This window comes from Vanacampus margaritifer, chromosome 8 (genome assembly GCF_051991255.1).
Source record: "Vanacampus margaritifer isolate UIUO_Vmar chromosome 8, RoL_Vmar_1.0, whole genome shotgun sequence".
In the NCBI taxonomy this organism is placed as follows: Eukaryota; Metazoa; Chordata; class Actinopteri; order Syngnathiformes; family Syngnathidae; genus Vanacampus; species Vanacampus margaritifer.
In genome coordinates this window covers 29,183,269-29,202,267 of record NC_135439.1, presented here as the reverse complement: position 1 = coordinate 29,202,267, position 18,999 = coordinate 29,183,269, and positions in this window count along the sequence as shown.

Sequence of the window (18,999 nt, the reverse complement as noted above, 5' to 3'; positions counted from 1 at the left end):
CTAGGGTTTTACATTATTGTTACTGCTTCAAACTAGGGTTTTACATTAGGGTTAGGGTTTCAAACTAGGGTTTTACATTAGGGTTAATGCTTCAAACTAGGGTTTTACATTAGGGTTACGCTTTCAAACTAGGGTTTTACATTAGGGTTAGGCTTTTAAACTAGGGTTTCAAATTAGGGTTAGAGTTTCAAACTAGGGTTTTACATTATTGTTACTGCTTCAAACTAGGGTTTTACATTAGGGTTAGGGTTTCAAAACAGGGGTTTAAAATTAGGGTTAGGGTTTCACACTAGGGTTTTACATTAGGGTTAGGGTTTCAAACAAGGGTTTTACATTAGGGTTACTGCTTCAAACTTGGGTTTTACATTAGGGTTACGCTTTCAAACTAGGGTTTTACATTAGGGTTAGGGTTTCAAACTAGGGTTTCAAATTAGGGTTAGAGTTTCAAACTCAGGGGTTTTACATTAGGGTTAAGGTTTCACACTAGGGTTTTACATTAGGATTAGGGTTTCAAACTAGGGTTTTACATTAGGGTTAGTGCTTCAAACTAAGTTTTTACATTATGGTTAGGGTTTCAAACTAGGGTTTTACATTAAGGTTAGGGTTTCAAACTAGGGTTTTACATTAGGGTTAGGGTTACAAATTAGGGTTTTACATTAGGGTTACAGTTTCAAACTAGGGATTCACATTAGGGTTAGTGTTTCAAACTAGGTTTTCAATTTAGGGCTAGGGTTACATATTAGGGTTTTACATTAGGGTTAGTGCTTCAAACTAAGGTTTTACATTAGGGTTAGGGTTTCAAACTAGGGTTTTACATTAAGGTTAGGGTTTCAAACTAGGGTTTTACATTAGGGTTAGGGTTTCAAACTAGGGTTTTACATTAGGGTTAGTGCTTCAAACTAAGGTTTTACATTAGGGTTAGGGTTTCAAACTAGGGTTTTACATTAAGGTTAGGGTTTCAAACTAGGGTTTTACATTAGGGTTAGGGTTTCAAACTAGGGTTTTACATTAGGGTTAGTGCTTCAAACTAAGGTTTTACATTAGGGTTAGGGTTTCAAACTAGGGTTTATCATTAGGGTTAGGGTTTCAAACTAGGGTTCTAAATTAGGGTTAGGGTTTCAAACTAGGGTTTAAAGTTAGGTTTAGGGTTTCAAACTAGGGTTTTACATTAGGGTTAATGCTTCAAACTAGGGTTTTATATTAGGGTTAAGGTTTCAAACGAGGGTTTCAAATTAGTGTTAGGGTTTCAAACTAAGGTTTTCCATTAATGATAGGGTTTCAAACTAGGGTTTCAAATTAGGGTTAGGGTTTCAAACTAGGGTTTATCATTAGTGTTAGGGTTTAAAAATAGGGTTTTACATTAGGGTTAGGGTTTCAAACTAGGTTTTCAATTTAGGGTTAGGTTTTCAATTTAGGGTTTATAATTAGGGTTAGGGTTTCAAACTAGGGTTTTACATTAGGGTTAATGCTTCAAACTAGGGTTTTACATTAGGGTTACGCTTTCAAACTAGGGTTTTACATTAGGGTTAGGGTTTAAAACTAGGGTTTTAAAATTAGGGTTTCAAATTAGGGTTTCAAATTAGGGTTAGAGTTTCAAACTAGGGTTTCAAATTTTGGTTAGAGTTTCAAACTAGGGTTTTACATTAGGGTTACTGCTTCAAACTAGGGTTTTACATTAGGGTTAGGGTTTCAAAACAGGGGTTTAAAATTAGGGTTAGGGTTTCACACTAGGGTTTTACTTTAGGGTTAGGGTTTCAAACTAGGGTTTAACATTAGGGTTAGGGTTCCAAACTAGGGTTTTACATTAGGGTTAGGGTTTCAAACAAGGTTTTTACATTAGGGTTAGGGTTTCAAACTAGGGTTTCAAATTAGGGTTAGGGTTTCAAACTAGGGTTTTATATTAGGGTTAAGGTTTCAAACTAGGGTTTCAAATTAGGGTTAGGGTTTCAAACTAGGGTTTTACATTAGGGTTAGTGTTTCAAACTAGGGTTTCAAATTAGGGTTAGAGTTTCAAACTAGGGTTTTACATTATTGTTACTGCTTCAAACTAGGGTTTTACATTAGGGTTAGGGTTTCAAACTAGGGTTTTACATTAGGGTTAATGCTTCAAACTAGGGTTTTACATTAGGGTTACGCTTTCAAACTAGGGTTTTACATTAGGGTTAGGCTTTTAAACTAGGGTTTCAAATTAGGGTTAGAGTTTCAAACTAGGGTTTTACATTATTGTTACTGCTTCAAACTAGGGTTTTACATTAGGGTTAGGGTTTCAAAACAGGGGTTTAAAATTAGGGTTAGGGTTTCACACTAGGGTTTTACATTAGGGTTAGGGTTTCAAACAAGGGTTTTACATTAGGGTTACTGCTTCAAACTTGGGTTTTACATTAGGGTTACGCTTTCAAACTAGGGTTTTACATTAGGGTTAGGGTTTCAAACTAGGGTTTCAAATTAGGGTTAGAGTTTCAAACTCAGGGGTTTTACATTAGGGTTAAGGTTTCACACTAGGGTTTTACATTAGGGTTAGGGTTTCAAACTAGGGTTTTACATTAGGGTTAGTGCTTCAAACTAAGTTTTTACATTATGGTTAGGGTTTCAAACTAGGGTTTTACATTAAGGTTAGGGTTTCAAACTAGGGTTTTACATTAGGGTTAGGGTTACAAATTAGGGTTTTACATTAGGGTTACAGTTTCAAACTAGGGATTCACATTAGGGTTAGTGTTTCAAACTAGGTTTTCAATTTAGGGCTAGGGTTACATATTAGGGTTTTACATTAGGGTTAGTGCTTCAAACTAAGGTTTTACATTAGGGTTAGGGTTTCAAACTAGGGTTTTACATTAAGGTTAGGGTTTCAAACTAGGGTTTTACATTAGGGTTAGGGTTTCAAACTAGGGTTTTACATTAGGGTTAGTGCTTCAAACTAAGGTTTTACATTAGGGTTAGGGTTTCAAACTAGGGTTTTACATTAAGGTTAGGGTTTCAAACTAGGGTTTTACATTAGGGTTAGGGTTTCAAACTAGGGTTTTACATTAGGGTTAGTGCTTCAAACTAAGGTTTTACATTAGGGTTAGGGTTTCAAACTAGGGTTTATCATTAGGGTTAGGGTTTCAAACTAGGGTTCTAAATTAGGGTTAGGGTTTCAAACTAGGGTTTAAAGTTAGGTTTAGGGTTTCAAACTAGGGTTTTACATTAGGGTTAATGCTTCAAACTAGGGTTTTATATTAGGGTTAAGGTTTCAAACGAGGGTTTCAAATTAGTGTTAGGGTTTCAAACTAAGGTTTTCCATTAATGATAGGGTTTCAAACTAGGGTTTCAAATTAGGGTTAGGGTTTCAAACTAGGGTTTATCATTAGTGTTAGGGTTTAAAAATAGGGTTTTACATTAGGGTTAGGGTTTCAAACTAGGTTTTCAATTTAGGGTTAGGTTTTCAATTTAGGGTTTATAATTAGGGTTAGGGTTTCAAACTAGGGTTTTACATTAGGGTTAATGCTTCAAACTAGGGTTTTACATTAGGGTTACGCTTTCAAACTAGGGTTTTACATTAGGGTTAGGGTTTAAAACTAGGGTTTTAAAATTAGGGTTTCAAATTAGGGTTTCAAATTAGGGTTAGAGTTTCAAACTAGGGTTTCAAATTTTGGTTAGAGTTTCAAACTAGGGTTTTACATTAGGGTTACTGCTTCAAACTAGGGTTTTACATTAGGGTTAGGGTTTCAAAACAGGGGTTTAAAATTAGGGTTAGGGTTTCACACTAGGGTTTTACTTTAGGGTTTGGGTTTCAAACTAGGGTTTAACATTAGGGTTAGGGTTCCAAACTAGGGTTTTACATTAGGGTTAGGGTTTCAAACAAGGGTTTTACATTAGGGTTAGGGTTTCAAACTAGGGTTTCAAATTAGGGTTAGGGTTTCAAACTAGGGTTTTATATTAGGGTTAAGGTTTCAAACTAGGGTTTCAAATTAGGGTTAGGGTTTCAAACTAGGGTTTTACATTAGGGTTAGTGTTTCAAACTAGGGTTTCAAATTAGGGTTAGGGTTTCAAACTAGGGTTTTAAATTAGGGTTAGTGCTTCAAACTAAGGTTTTACATTAGGGTTAGGGTTTCAAACTAGGGTTTTACTTTAAGGTTAGGGTTTCAAACTAGGGTTTTACATTAGGGTTAGGGTTTCAAACTAGGGTTTCAATTTAGGGTTAGGGTTTCAAACTAGGGTTTAACATTAGGGTTAGGGTTTCAAAATAGGGTTTTAGATTAGGGTTAGGGTTTCAAACTAGGGTTTAACATTAGGGTTAGGGTTTCAAACTAGGGTTTTACATTAGGGTAAGGGTTTCAAACAAGGGTTTTACATTAGCTATAGGGTTTCAAACAAGGGTTTTACATTAAGGTAAGGGTTTCAAACTAGGTTTTCAAATTAGGGTTAGGGTTTCAAACTAGGGTTTTATATTAGGGTTAGGGTTTCAAACTAGGGTTTCAAAATACTGTTTTACATTAGGGTAAAGGTTTCAAACAAGGGTTTTACATTAGGGTTAGGGATTCAAAACAGGGAATTAAAATTAGGGTTAGGGTTTCAAACTCGGGTTTTAAATTAGGGTTTTGGTTTCAAACTAGGGTTTTACATTACGGTTAGGGTTTCAAACTAGGGTTTCAAATTAGGCTTAGGGTTTCAAACTAGGGTTTTACATTAGGTTTAGTGTTTCAAACAAGGGTTTTACATTAGGTTTAGTGTTTCAAAATGGGTTTAAAATTAGGGTTAGGGTTTCAAACTAGGGTTTTACATTAAGGTTAGGGTTTCAAACTAGGGTTTTACATTAGGGTTAGGGTTAGAAATTAGGATTTTACATTAAGGTTAGGGTATCAAACTAGGGTTTTACATTAGGGTTAGGGTTTCAAATTAGGTTTTCAATTTAGGTTTAGAGGTTCAAACTAGGGTCTCTCATTAGGGTTAGGGTTTCAAACTAGGGTTTTACATTAGGGTTAGGGTTTCAAACTACGTTTTCAATTTAGGGTTAGGGTTTCAAAATAGGGTTTATCATTAGGGTTAGGGTTTCAAACTAGGGTTTTTTCTTTAGGGTTAGGGTTTCAAACTAGGGTTTAACATTATGGTTAGGGTTTCAAACTAGGGTTTTACATTAGGGTTACGCTTTCAAACTAGGGTTTTACATTAGGGTTAGGGTTTCAAACTAGGGTTTCAAATTAGGGTTAGAGTTTCAAACTCAGGGGTTTTACATTAGGGTTAGGGTTTCAAACTAGGGTTTAACATTAGGGTTAGGGTTCCAAACTAGGGTTTTACATTAGGGTTAGGGTTTCAAACAAGGGTTTTACATTAGGGTTAGGGTTTCAAACTAGGGTTTCAAATTAGGGTTAGGGTTTCAAACTAGGGTTTCAAATTAGGGTTAGGGTTTCAAACTAGGGTTTATCATTAGTGTTAGGGTTTCAAACTAGGGTTTTACATTAAGGTTAGAGTTTCAAACTAGGGTTTTACATTAGGGTTATTACTTTAAACTAAGGTTTTACATAAGGGTTAGGGTTTCAAACTAGGGTTTTACATTAGGGTTAGGGTTACAAATTAGGGTTTTACATTAGGGTTACAGTTTCAAACTAGGGATTTACATTAGGGTTAGGGTTTCAAACTAGGTTTTCAATTTAGGGTTAGGGTTTCAAACTAGGGTTTATCATTAGGGTTAGGGTTTCAAACTAGGGTTCTAATTTAGGGTTAGGGTTTCAAACTAGGTTTTAACGTTAGGGTTAGGGTTTCAAACTAGGGTTTTACATTAGGGTTAATGCTTCAAACTAGGGTTTTACATTAGGGTTACGCTTTCAAACTAGGATTTTACATTAGGGTTAGGGTTTCAAACTAGGGTTTCAAATTAGGGTTAGGGTTTCAAACTAGGGTTTTATATTATGGTTAAGGTTTCAAAGTAGGGTTTCAAATTAGGGTTAGGGTTTCAAACTAGGGTTTTACATTAGGGTTAGGGTTTCAAATTCGGGTTTCAAATTAGGGTTAGGGTTTAAACTAGGATTTACATTAGGGTTAGTGCTTCAAACTAAGGTTTTACATAAGGGTTAGGATTTCAAACTAGGGTTTTACATTAAGGTTAGGGTTTCAAACTAGGGTTTTACATTAGGGTTAGGGTTACAAATTAGGGTTTTACATTAGGGTTAGGGTTTCAAACTAGGGTTTTACATTAGGGTTAGGGTTTTAAACTAGGGTTTCAATTTAGGGTTAGGGTTTCAAACTAGGGTTTATCATTAGGGTTAGGGTTTCAAAGTAGGGTTTTACATTAGGGTTAGGGTTTCAAAGTAGGGTTTTACATTAGGGTTAGGCTTTCAAACTAGGTTTTCAATTTAGGGTTAGGGTTACAAATTAGGGTTTTACATTAGGGTTACAGTTTCAAACTAGGGATTTACATTAGGGTTAGGGTTTCAAACTAGGGTTTTACATTAGGGTTAGTGCTTCAAACTAAGGTTTTACATTAGGGTTAGGGTTTCAAACTAGGGTTTATCATTAGGGTTAGGGTTTCAAACTAGGGTTCTAAATTAGGGTTAGGGTTTCAAACTAGGGTTTAACGTTAGGGTTAGGGTTTCAAACTAGGGTTTTACATTAGGGTTAATGCTTCAAACTAGGGTTTTACATTAGGGTTACGCTTTAAAACTAGGATTTTACATTAGGGTTAGGGTTTCAAACTAGGGTTTCAAATTAGGGTTAGTGTTTCAAACTAGGGTTTTATATTAGGGTTAAGGTTTCAAACGAGGGTTTCAAATTAGGGTTAGGGTTTCAAACTAGGGTTTATCATTAGTGTTAGGGTTTCAAACTAGGGTTTTACATTAAGGTTAGAGTTTCAAACTAGGGTTTTACATTAGGGTTAGGGTTTCAAACAAGGGTTTTACATTAGGGTTAGTGCTTCAAACTAAGTTTTTACATTTAGGGTTAGGGTTTCAAACTAGGGTTTATCATTAGGGTTAGGGTTTAAAAATAGGGTTTTACATTAGGGTTAGGGTTTCAAACTAGGTTTTCAATTTAGGGTTAGGTTTTCAATTTAGGGTTTATAATTAGGGTTAGGGTTTCAAACTAGGGTTTTACATTAGGGTTAATGCTTCAAACTAGGGTTTTACATTAGGGTTACGCTTTCAAACTAGGGTTTTACATTAGGGTTAGGGTTTCAAACTAGGGTTTTAAAATTAGGGTTTCTAATTAGGGTTTCAAATTAGGGTTAGAGTTTCAAACTAGGGTTTTACATTAAGGTTACTGCTTCAAACTAGGGTTTTACATTAGGGTTAGGGTTTCAAAACAGGGGTTTAAAATTAGGGTTAGGGTTTCACACTAGGGTTTTACTTTAGGGTTAGGGTTTCAAACTAGGGTTTAACATTAGGGTTAGGGTTCCAAACTAGGGTTTTACATTATGGTTAGGGTTTCAAACTAGGGTTTCAAATTAGGGTTAGGGTTTCAAACTAGGGTTTTATATTAGGGTTAAGGTTTCAAACTAGGGTTTCAAATTAGGGTTAGGGTTTCAAACTAGGGTTTTACATTAGGGTTAGTGTTTCAAACTAGGGTTTCAAATTAGGGTTAGGGTTTCAAACTAGGGTTTTAAATTAGGGTTAGTGCTTCAAACTAAGGTTTTACATTAGGGTTAGGGTTTCAAACTAGGGTTTTACTTTAAGGTTAGGGTTTCAAACTAGGGTTTTACATTAGGGTTAGGGTTACAAATTAGGGTTTTACATTAGGGTTAGGCTTTCAAACTAGGGTTTTACATTAGGGTTAGGGTTTCAAACTAGGGTTTCAATTTAGGGTTAGGGTTTCAAACTAGGGTTTATCATTAGGGTTAGGGTTTCAAAATAGGGTTTTAGATTAGGGTTAGGGTTTCAAACTAGGGTTTAACATTAGGGTTAGGGTTTCAAACTAGGGTTTTACATTAGGGTAAGGGTTTCAAACAAGGGTTTTACATTAGCTATAGGGTTTCAAACAACAGTTTTACATTAAGGTAAGGGTTTCAAACTAGGTTTTCAAATTAGGGTTAGGGTTTCAAACTAGGGTTTTATATTAGGGTTAGGGTTTCAAACTAGGGTTTCAAAATAGGGTTTTACATTAGGGTAAAGGTTTCAAACAAGGGTTTTACATTAGGGTTAGGGATTCAAAACAGGGAATTAAAATTAGGGTTAGGGTTTCAAACTCGGGTTTTAAATTAGGGTTTTGGTTTCAAACTAGGGTTTTACATTACGGTTAGGGTTTCAAACTAGGGTTTCAAATTAGGCTTAGGGTTTCAAACTAGGGTTTTACATTAGGTTTAGTGTTTCAAACAAGGGTTTTACATTAGGTTTAGTGTTTCAAAATGGGTTTAAAATTAGGGTTAGGGTTTCAAACTAGGGTTTTACATTAAGGTTAGGGTTTCAAACTAGGGTTTTACATTAGGGTTAGGGTTAGAAATTAGGATTTTACATTAAGGTTAGGGTATCAAACTAGGGTTTTACATTAGGGTTAGGGTTTCAAATTAGGTTTTCAATTTAGGTTTAGAGGTTCAAACTAGGGTCTATCATTAGGGTTAGGGTTTCAAACTAGGGTTTTACATTAGGGTTAGGGTTTCAAACTACGTTTTCAATTTAGGGTTAGGGTTTCAAAATAGGGTTTATCATTAGGGTTAGGGTTTCAAACTAGGGTTTTTTCTTTAGGGTTAGGGTTTCAAACTAGGGTTTAACATTATGGTTAGGGTTTCAAACTAGGGTTTTACATGAGGGTTACGCTTTCAAACTAGGGTTTTACATTAGGGTTAGGGTTTCAAACTAGGGTTTCAAATTAGGGTTAGAGTTTCAAACTCAGGGGTTTTACATTAGGGTTAGGGTTTCAAACTAGGGTTTAACATTAGGGTTAGGGTTCCAAACTAGGGTTTTACATTAGGGTTAGGGTTTCAAACAAGGGTTTTACATTAGGGTTAGGGTTTCAAACTAGGGTTTCAAATTAGGGTTAGGGTTTCAAACTAGGGTTTCAAATTAGGGTTAGGGTTTCAAACTAGGGTTTATCATTAGTGTTAGGGTTTCAAACTAGGGTTTTACATTAGGGTTTTGCTTTCAAACTAGGGTTTTACATTAGGGTTTCAAACTAGGGTTTTAAAATTAGGGTTTCAAATTAGGGTTTCAAATTAGGGTTAGAGTTTCAAACTAGGGTTTCAAATTTGGGTTAGAGTTTCAAACTAGGGTTTTACATTAGGGTTAGGGTTTCAAACAAGGGTTTTACATTAGGGTTAGTGCTTCAAACTAAGTTTTTACATTTAGGGTTAGGGTTTCAAACTAGGGTTTTACATTAAGGTTAGGGTTTCAAACTAGGGTTTTACATTAGGGTTAGGGTTTCAAACTAGGGTTTTACATTAGGGTTAGTGCTTCAAACTAAGGTTTTACATTAGGGTTAGGGTTTCAAACTAGGGTTTATCATTAGGGTTAGGGTTTCAAACTAGGGTTCTAAATTAGGGTTAGGGTTTCAAACTAGGGTTTAAAGTTAGGTTTAGGGTTTCAAACTAGGGTTTTACATTAGGGTTAATGCTTCAAACTAGGGTTTTATATTAGGGTTAAGGTTTCAAACGAGGGTTTCAAATTAGTGTTAGGGTTTCAAACTAAGGTTTTCCATTAATGATAGGGTTTCAAACTAGGGTTTCAAATTAGGGTTAGGGTTTCAAACTAGGGTTTATCATTAGTGTTAGGGTTTAAAAATAGGGTTTTACATTAGGGTTAGGGTTTCAAACTAGGTTTTCAATTTAGGGTTAGGTTTTCAATTTAGGGTTTATAATTAGGGTTAGGGTTTCAAACTAGGGTTTTACATTAGGGTTAATGCTTCAAACTAGGGTTTTACATTAGGGTTACGCTTTCAAACTAGGGTTTTACATTAGGGTTAGGGTTTAAAACTAGGGTTTTAAAATTAGGGTTTCAAATTAGGGTTTCAAATTAGGGTTAGAGTTTCAAACTAGGGTTTCAAATTTTGGTTAGAGTTTCAAACTAGGGTTTTACATTAGGGTTACTGCTTCAAACTAGGGTTTTACATTAGGGTTAGGGTTTCAAAACAGGGGTTTAAAATTAGGGTTAGGGTTTCACACTAGGGTTTTACTTTAGGGTTAGGGTTTCAAACTAGGGTTTAACATTAGGGTTAGGGTTCCAAACTAGGGTTTTACATTAGGGTTAGGGTTTCAAACAAGGGTTTTACATTAGGGTTAGGGTTTCAAACTAGGGTTTCAAATTAGGGTTAGGGTTTCAAACTAGGGTTTTATATTAGGGTTAAGGTTTCAAACTAGGGTTTCAAATTAGGGTTAGGGTTTCAAACTAGGGTTTTACATTAGGGTTAGTGTTTCAAACTAGGGTTTCAAATTAGGGTTAGGGTTTCAAACTAGGGTTTTAAATTAGGGTTAGTGCTTCAAACTAAGGTTTTACATTAGGGTTAGGGTTTCAAACTAGGGTTTTACTTTAAGGTTAGGGTTTCAAACTAGGGTTTTACATTAGGGTTAGGGTTTCAAACTAGGGTTTCAATTTAGGGTTAGGGTTTCAAACTAGGGTTTAACATTAGGGTTAGGGTTTCAAAATAGGGTTTTAGATTAGGGTTAGGGTTTCAAACTAGGGTTTAACATTAGGGTTAGGGTTTCAAACTAGGGTTTTACATTAGGGTAAGGGTTTCAAACAAGGGTTTTACATTAGCTATAGGGTTTCAAACAAGGGTTTTACATTAAGGTAAGGGTTTCAAACTAGGTTTTCAAATTAGGGTTAGGGTTTCAAACTAGGGTTTTATATTAGGGTTAGGGTTTCAAACTAGGGTTTCAAAATACGGTTTTACATTAGGGTAAAGGTTTCAAACAAGGGTTTTACATTAGGGTTAGGGATTCAAAACAGGGAATTAAAATTAGGGTTAGGGTTTCAAACTCGGGTTTTAAATTAGGGTTTGGGTTTCAAACTAGGGTTTTACATTACGGTTAGGGTTTCAAACTAGGGTTTCAAATTAGGCTTAGGGTTTCAAACTAGGGTTTTACATTAGGGTTAGTGTTTCAAACAAGGGTTTTACATTAGGTTTAGTGTTTCAAAATGGGTTTAAAATTAGGGTTAGGGTTTCAAACTAGGGTTTTACATTAAGGTTAGGGTTTCAAACTAGGGTTTTACATTAGGGTTAGGGTTAGAAATTAGGATTTTACATTAAGGTTAGGGTATCAAACTAGGGTTTTACATTAGGGTTAGGGTTTCAAATTAGGTTTTCAATTTAGGTTTAGAGGTTCAAACTAGGGTCTATCATTAGGGTTAGGGTTTCAAACTAGGGTTTTACATTAGGGTTAGGGTTTCAAACTACGTTTTCAATTTAGGGTTAGGGTTTCAAAATAGGGTTTATCATTAGGGTTAGGGTTTCAAACTAGGGTTTTACATTAGGGTTACGCTTTCAAACTAGGGTTTTACATTAGGGTTAGGGTTTCAAACTAGGGTTTCAAATTAGGGTTAGAGTTTCAAACTAGGGTTTTACATAAGGGTTAGGGTTTCAAAACAGGGGTTTAAAATTAGGGTTAGGGTTTCACACTAGGGTTTCACACTAGGGTTTTACATTAGGGTTAGGGTTTCAAACAAGGGTTTCAAATTAGGCTTAGGGTTTCAAACTAGGGTTTTACATTAGGGTTAGGGTTTCAAACAAGGGTTTTACATTAGGGTTAGGGTTTCAAAACAGGGGTTTAAAATTAGGGTTAGGGTTTCACAATAGGGTTTTACATTAGGTTTAGGGTTTCAAAATAGGGTTTAACATTAGGGTTAGGGTTTCAAACTAGGGTTTCAAATTAGGGTTAGTGTTTCAAACTAGGGTTTTACATTAGGGTTAGGGTTTCAAACAAGGGTTTCAAATTAGGCTTAGGGTTTCAAACTAGGGTTTAACATTAGGGTTAGGGTTTCAAACAAGGGTTTTACATTAGGGTTAGCGTTTCAAAACATGGGTTTAAAATTAGGGTTAGGGTTTCACACTAGGGTTTTACATTAGGTTTAGGGTTTCAAAATACGGTTTAACATTAGGGTTAGGGTTTCAAACTAAGGTTTCAAATTAGGGTTAGTGTTTCAAACTAGGGTTTTATATTAGGGTTAAGGTTTCAAACGAGGGTTTCAAATTAGGGTTAGGGTTTCAAACTAAGGTTTTACATTAATGTTAGGGTTTCAAACTAGGGTTTCAAATTAGGGTTAGGGTTTCAAACTAGGGTTTATCATTAGTGTTAGGGTTTCAAACTAGGGTTTTACATTAAGGTTAGAGTTTCAAACTAGGGTTTTACATTAGGTTTGGGTTTCAAACAAGGGTTTTACATTAGGGTTAGTGCTTCAAACTAAGGTTTTACATTTAGGGTTAGGGTTTCAAACTCGGGTTTATCATTAGGGTTAGGGTTTCAAACTAGGGTTTTACATTAGGGTTAGGGTTTCAAACTAGGTTTTCAATTTAGTCTTAGGTTTTCAATTTAGGGTTTATAATTAGGGTTAGGGTTTCAAACTAGGGTTTTACATTAGGGTTAATGCTTCAAACTAGGGTTTTACATTAGGGTTACGCTTTCAAACTAGGGTTTTACATTAGGGTTAGGGTTTCAAACTAGGGTTTTAAAATTAGGGTTTCAAATTAGGGTTTCAAATTTGGGTTAAAGTTTCAAACTAGGGTTTTACATTAGGGTTACTGCTTCAAACTAGGGTTTTACATTAGGGTTAGGGTTTCAAAACAGGGGTTTAAAATTAGGGTTAGGGTTTCACACTAGGGTTTTACATTAGGGTTAGGGTTTTAAACTAGGGTTTAACATTAGGGTTAGGGTTCCAAACTAGGGTTTTACATTAGGGTTAGGGTTTCAAACTAGGGTTTTACATTAGGGTTAGTGCTTCAAACTAAGGTTTTACATTAGGGTTAGGGTTTCAAACTAGGGTTTTACATTAAGGTTAGGGTTTCAAACTAGGGTTTTACATTAGGGTTAGGGTTACAAATTAGGGTTTTACATTAGGGTTACAGTTTCAAACTAGGGATTTACATTAGGGTTAGGGTTTCAAACTAGGTTTTCAATTTAGGGTTAGGGTTACAAATTAGGGTTTTACATTAGGGTTACAGTTTCAAACTATGGATTTACATTAGGGTTAGGGTTTCAAACTAGGGTTTTACATTAGGGTTAGTGCTTCAAACTAAGGTTTTACATTAGGGTTAGGGTTTCAAACTAGGGTTTATCATTAGGGTTAGGGTTTCAAACTAGGGTTCTAAATTAGGGTTAGGGTTTCAAACTAGGGTTTAACGTTAGGGTTAGGGTTTCAAACTAGGGTTTTACATTAGGGTTAGGGTTTCAAACTAGGGTTTCAATTTAGGGTTAGGGTTTCAAACTAGGGTTTATCATTAGGGTTAGGGTTTCAAACTAGGGTTTTACATTAGGGTTAGGGTTTCAAAGTAGGGTTTTACATTAGGGTTAGGCTTTCAAACTAGGGTTTTACATTAGCGTTCGGGTTATAAACTAGGGTTTTATATTATGGTTAGGGTTACAAACTAGGGTTTTACATTATGGTTAGGGTTACAAACTAGGGTTTCAAATTAGGGTTAGGATTTCAAAACAGGGGTTTAAAATTAGGGTTAGGGTTTCAAAACAGGGGTTTAAAATTAGGGTTAGGGTTTCAAACTAGGGTTTTACATTAGGGTTATTACTTTAAACTAAGGTTTTACATAAGGGTTAGGGTTTCAAACTAGGGTTTTACATTAAGGTTAGGGTTTCAAACTAGGGTTTTACATTAGGGTTAGGGTTACAAATTAGGGTTTTACATTAGGGTTACAGTTTCAAACTAGGGATTTACATTAGGGTTAGGGTTTCAAACTAGGTTTTCAATTTAGGGTTAGGGTTTCAAACTAGGGTTTATCATTAGGGTTAGGGTTTCAAACTAGGGTTCTAATTTAGGGTTAGGGTTTCAAACTAGGTTTTAACGTTAGGGTTAGGGTTTCAAACTAGGGTTTTACATTAGGGTTAATGCTTCAAACTAGGGTTTTACATTAGGGTTACGCTTTCAAACTAGGATTTTACATTAGGGTTAGGGTTTCAAACTAGGGTTTCAAATTAGGGTTAGGGTTTCAAACTAGGGTTTTATATTATGGTTAAGGTTTCAAAGTAGGGTTTCAAATTAGGGTTAGGGTTTCAAACTAGGGTTTTACATTAGGTTAGGGTTTCAAACTAAGGTTTTACATAAGGGTTAGGATTTCAAACTAGGGTTTTACATTAAGGTTAGGGTTTCAAACTAGGGTTTTACATTAGGGTTAGGGTTACAAATTAGGGTTTTACATTAGGGTTAGGGTTTCAAACTAGGGTTTTACATTAGGGTTAGGGTTTCAAACTAGGGTTTCAATTTAGGGTTAGGGTTTCAAACTAGGGTTTATCATTAGGGTTAGGGTTTCAAAGTAGGGTTTTACATTAGGGTTAGGGTTTCAAAGTAGGGTTTTACATTAGGGTTAGGCTTTCAAACTAGGGTTTTATATTAGCGTTCGGGTTATAAACTAGGGTTTTATATTATGGTTAGGGTTACAAACTAGGGTTTTACATTAGGGTTAGGGTTTCAAAACAGGGGTTTAAAATTAGGGTTAGGGTTTCAAAACAGGGGTTTAAAATTAGGGTTAGGGTTTCACACTAGGGTTTAAAATTAGGGTTAGGGTTTCAAACTAGGGTTTTACATTAGGGTTAGTGCTTCAAACTAAGGTTTTACATTAGGGTTAGGGTTTCAAACTAAGGTTTTACATTAGGGTTAGGGTTTCAAACTAGGGTTTATCATTAGGGTTAGGGTTTCAAACTAGGGTTCTAAATTAGGGTTAGGGTTTCAAACTAGGGTTTAACGTTAGGGTTAGGGTTTCAAACTAGGGTTTTACATTAGGGTTAATGCTTCAAACTAGGGTTTTACATTAGGGTTACGCTTTCAAACTAGGATTTTACATTAGGGTTAGGGTTTCAAACTAGGGTTTCAAATTAGGGTTAGTGTTTCAAACTAGGGTTTTATATTAGGGTTAAGGTTTCAAACGAGGGTTTCAAATTAGGGTTAGGGTTTCAAACTAAGGTTTTACATTAATGTTAGGGTTTCAAACTAGGGTTTCAAATTAGGGTTAGGGTTTCAAACTAGGGTTTATCATTAGTGTTAGGGTTTCAAACTAGGGTTTTACATTAAGGTTAGAGTTTCAAACTAGGGTTTTACATTAGGGTTAGGGTTTCAAACAAGGGTTTTACATTAGGGTTAGTGCTTCAAACTAAGTTTTTACATTTAGGGTTAGGGTTTCAAACTAGGGTTTATCATTAGGGTTAGGGTTTAAAAATAGGGTTTTACATTAGGGTTAGGGTTTCAAACTTGGTTTTCAATTTAGGGTTAGGTTTTCAATTTAGGGTTTATAATTAGGGTTAGGGTTTCAAACTAGGGTTTTACATTAGGGTTAATGCTTCAAACTAGGGTTTTACATTAGGGTTACGCTTTCAAACTAGGGTTTTACATTAGGGTTAGGGTTTCAAACTAGGGTTTTAAAATTAGGGTTTCTAATTAGGGTTTCAAATTAGGGTTAGAGTTTCAAACTAGGGTTTTACATTAAGGTTACTGCTTCAAACTAGGGTTTTACATTAGGGTTAGGGTTTCAAAACAGGTGTTTAAAATTAGGGTTAGGGTTTCACACTAGGGTTTTACTTTAGGGTTAGGGTTTCAAACTAGGGTTTAACATTAGGGTTAGGGTTCCAAACTAGGGTTTTACATTATGGTTAGGGTTTCAAACTAGGGTTTCAAATTAGGGTTAGGGTTTCAAACTAGGGTTTTATATTAGGGTTAAGGTTTCAAACTAGGGTTTCAAATTAGGGTTAGGGTTTCAAACTAGGGTTTTACATTAGGGTTAGTGTTTTAAACTAGGGTTTCAAATTAGGGTTAGGGTTTCAAACTAGGGTTTTAAATTAGGGTTAGTGCTTCAAACTAAGGTTTTACATTAGGGTTAGGGTTTCAAACTAGGGTTTTACTTTAAGGTTAGGGTTTCAAACTAGGGTTTTACATTAGGGTTAGGGTTACAAATTAGGGTTTTACATTAGGATTAGGCTTTCAAACTAGGGTTTTACATTAGGGTTAGGGTTTCAAACTAGGGTTTCAATTTAGGGTTAGGGTTTCAAACTAGGGTTTATCATTAGGGTTAGGGTTTCAAAATAGGGTTTTAGATTAGGGTTAGGGTTTCAAACTAGGGTTTAACATTAGGGTTAGGGTTTCAAACTAGGGTTTTACATTAGGGTAAGGGTTTCAAACAAGGGTTTTACATTAGCTATAGGGTTTCAAACAAGGGTTTTACATTAAGGTAAGGGTTTCAAACTAGGTTTTCAAATTAGGGTTAGGGTTTCAAACTAGGGTTTTATATTAGGGTTAGGGTTTCAAACTAGGGTTTCAAAATAGGGTTTTACATTAGGGTAAAGGTTTCAAACAAGGGTTTTACATTAGGGTTAGGGATTCAAAACAGGGAATTAAAATTAGGGTTAGGGTTTCAAACTCGGGTTTTAAATTAGGGTTTTGGTTTCAAACTAGGGTTTTACATTACGGTTAGGGTTTCAAACTAGGGTTTCAAATTAGGCTTAGGATTTCAAACTAGGGTTTTACATTAGGTTTAGTGTTTCAAACAAGGGTTTTACATTAGGTTTAGTGTTTCAAAATGGGTTTAAAATTAGGGTTAGGGTTTCAAACTAGGGTTTTACATTAAGGTTAGGGTTTCAAACTAGGGTTTTACATTAGGGTTAGGGTTAGAAATTAGGATTTTACATTAAGGTTAGGGTATCAAACTAGGGTTTTACATTAGGGTTAGGGTTTCAAATTAGGTTTTCAATTTAGGTTTAGAGGTTCAAACTAGGGTCTCTCATTAGGGTTAGGGTTTCAAACTAGGGTTTTACATTAGGGTTAGGGTTTCAAACTACGTTTTCAATTTAGGGTTAGGGTTTCAAAATAGGGTTTATCATTAGGGTTAGGGTTTCAAACTAGGGTTTTTTCTTTAGGGTTAGGGTTTCAAACTAGGGTTTAACATTATGGTTAGGGTTTCAAACTAGGGTTTTACATTAGGGTTACGCTTTCAAACTAGGGTTTTACATTAGGGTTAGGGTTTCAAACTAGGGTTTCAAATTAGGGTTAGAGTTTCAAACTCAGGGGTTTTACATTAGGGTTAGGGTTTCAAACTAGGGTTTAACATTAGGGTTAGGGTTCCAAACTAGGGTTTTACATTAGGGTTAGGGTTTCAAACAAGGGTTTTACATTAGGGTTAGGGTTTCAAACTAGGGTTTCAAATTAGGGTTAGGGTTTCAAACTAGGGTTTCAAATTAGGGTTAGGGTTTCAAACTAGGGTTTATCATTAGTGTTAGGGTTTCAAACTAGGGTTTTACATTAAGGTTAGAGTTTCAAACTAGGGTTTTACATTAGGGTTATTACTTTAAACTAAGGTTTTACATAAGGGTTAGGGTTTCAAACTAGGGTTTTACATTAGGGTTAGGGTTACAAATTAGGGTTTTACATTAGGGTTACAGTTTCAAACTAGGGATTTACATTAGGGTTAGGGTTTCAAACTAGGTTTTCAATTTAGGGTTAGGGTTTCAAACTAGGGTTTATCATTAGGGTTAGGGTTTCAAACTAGGGTTCTAATTTAGGGTTAGGGTTTCAAACTAGGTTTTAACGTTAGGGTTAGGGTTTCAAACTAGGGTTTTACATTAGGGTTAATGCTTCAAACTAGGGTTTTACATTAGGGTTACGCTTTCAAACTAGGATTTTACATTAGGGTTAGGGTTTCAAACTAGGGTTTCAAATTAGGGTTAGGGTTTCAAACTAGGGTTTTATATTATGGTTAAGGTTTCAAAGTAGGGTTTCAAATTAGGGTTAGGGTTTCAAACTAGGGTTTTACATTAGGGTTAGGGTTTCAAATTCGGGTTTCAAATTAGGGTTAGGGTTTAAACTAGGATTTACATTAGGGTTAGTGCTTCAAACTAAGGTTTTACATAAGGGTTAGGATTTCAAACTAGGGTTTTACATTAAGGTTAGGGTTTCAAACTAGGGTTTTACATTAGGGTTAGGGTTACAAATTAGGGTTTTACATTAGGGTTAGGGTTTCAAACTAGGGTTTTACATTAGGGTTAGGGTTTCAAACTAGGGTTTCAATTTAGGGTTAGGGTTTCAAACTAGGGTTTATCATTAGGGTTAGGGTTTCAAAGTAGGGTTTTACATTAGGGTTAGGGTTTCAAAGTAGGGTTTTACATTAGGGTTAGGCTTTCAAACTAGGGTTTTATATTAGCGTTCGGGTTATAAACTAGGGTTTTATATTATGGTTAGGGTTACAAACTAGGGTTTTACATTAGGGTTAGGGTTTCAAAACAGGGGTTTAAAATTAGGGTTAGGGTTTCAAAACAGGGGTTTAAAATTAGGGTTAGGGTTTCACACTAGGGTTTTACATTAGGGTTAGGGTTTCAAACTAGGGTTTTACATTAGGGTTAGTGCTTCAAACTAAGGTTTTACATTAGGGTTAGGGTTTCAAACTAGGGTTTTACATTAAGGTTAGGGTTTCAAACTAGGGTTTTACATTAGGGTTAGGGTTACAAATTAGGGTTTTACATTAGGGTTACAGTTTCAAACTAGGGATTTACATTAGGGTTAGGGTTTCAAACTAGGTTTTCAATTTAGGATTACAGTTTCAAACTAGGGATTTACATTAGGGTTTCAGTTTCAAACTAGGGATTTACATTAGGGTTAGGGTTTCAAACTAGGGTTTTACATTAGGGTTAGTGCTTCAAACTAAGGTTTTACATTAGGGTTAGGGTTTCAAACTAGGGTTTATCATTAGGGTTAGGGTTTCAAACTAGGGTTCTAAATTAGGGTTAGGGTTTCAAACTAGGGTTTAACGTTAGGGTTAGGGTTTCAAACTAGGGTTTTACATTAGGGTTAATGCTTCAAACTAGGGTTTTACATTAGGGTTACGCTTTCAAACTAGGATTTTACATTAGGGTTAGGGTTTCAAACTAGGGTTTCAAATTAGGGTTAGTGTTTCAAACTA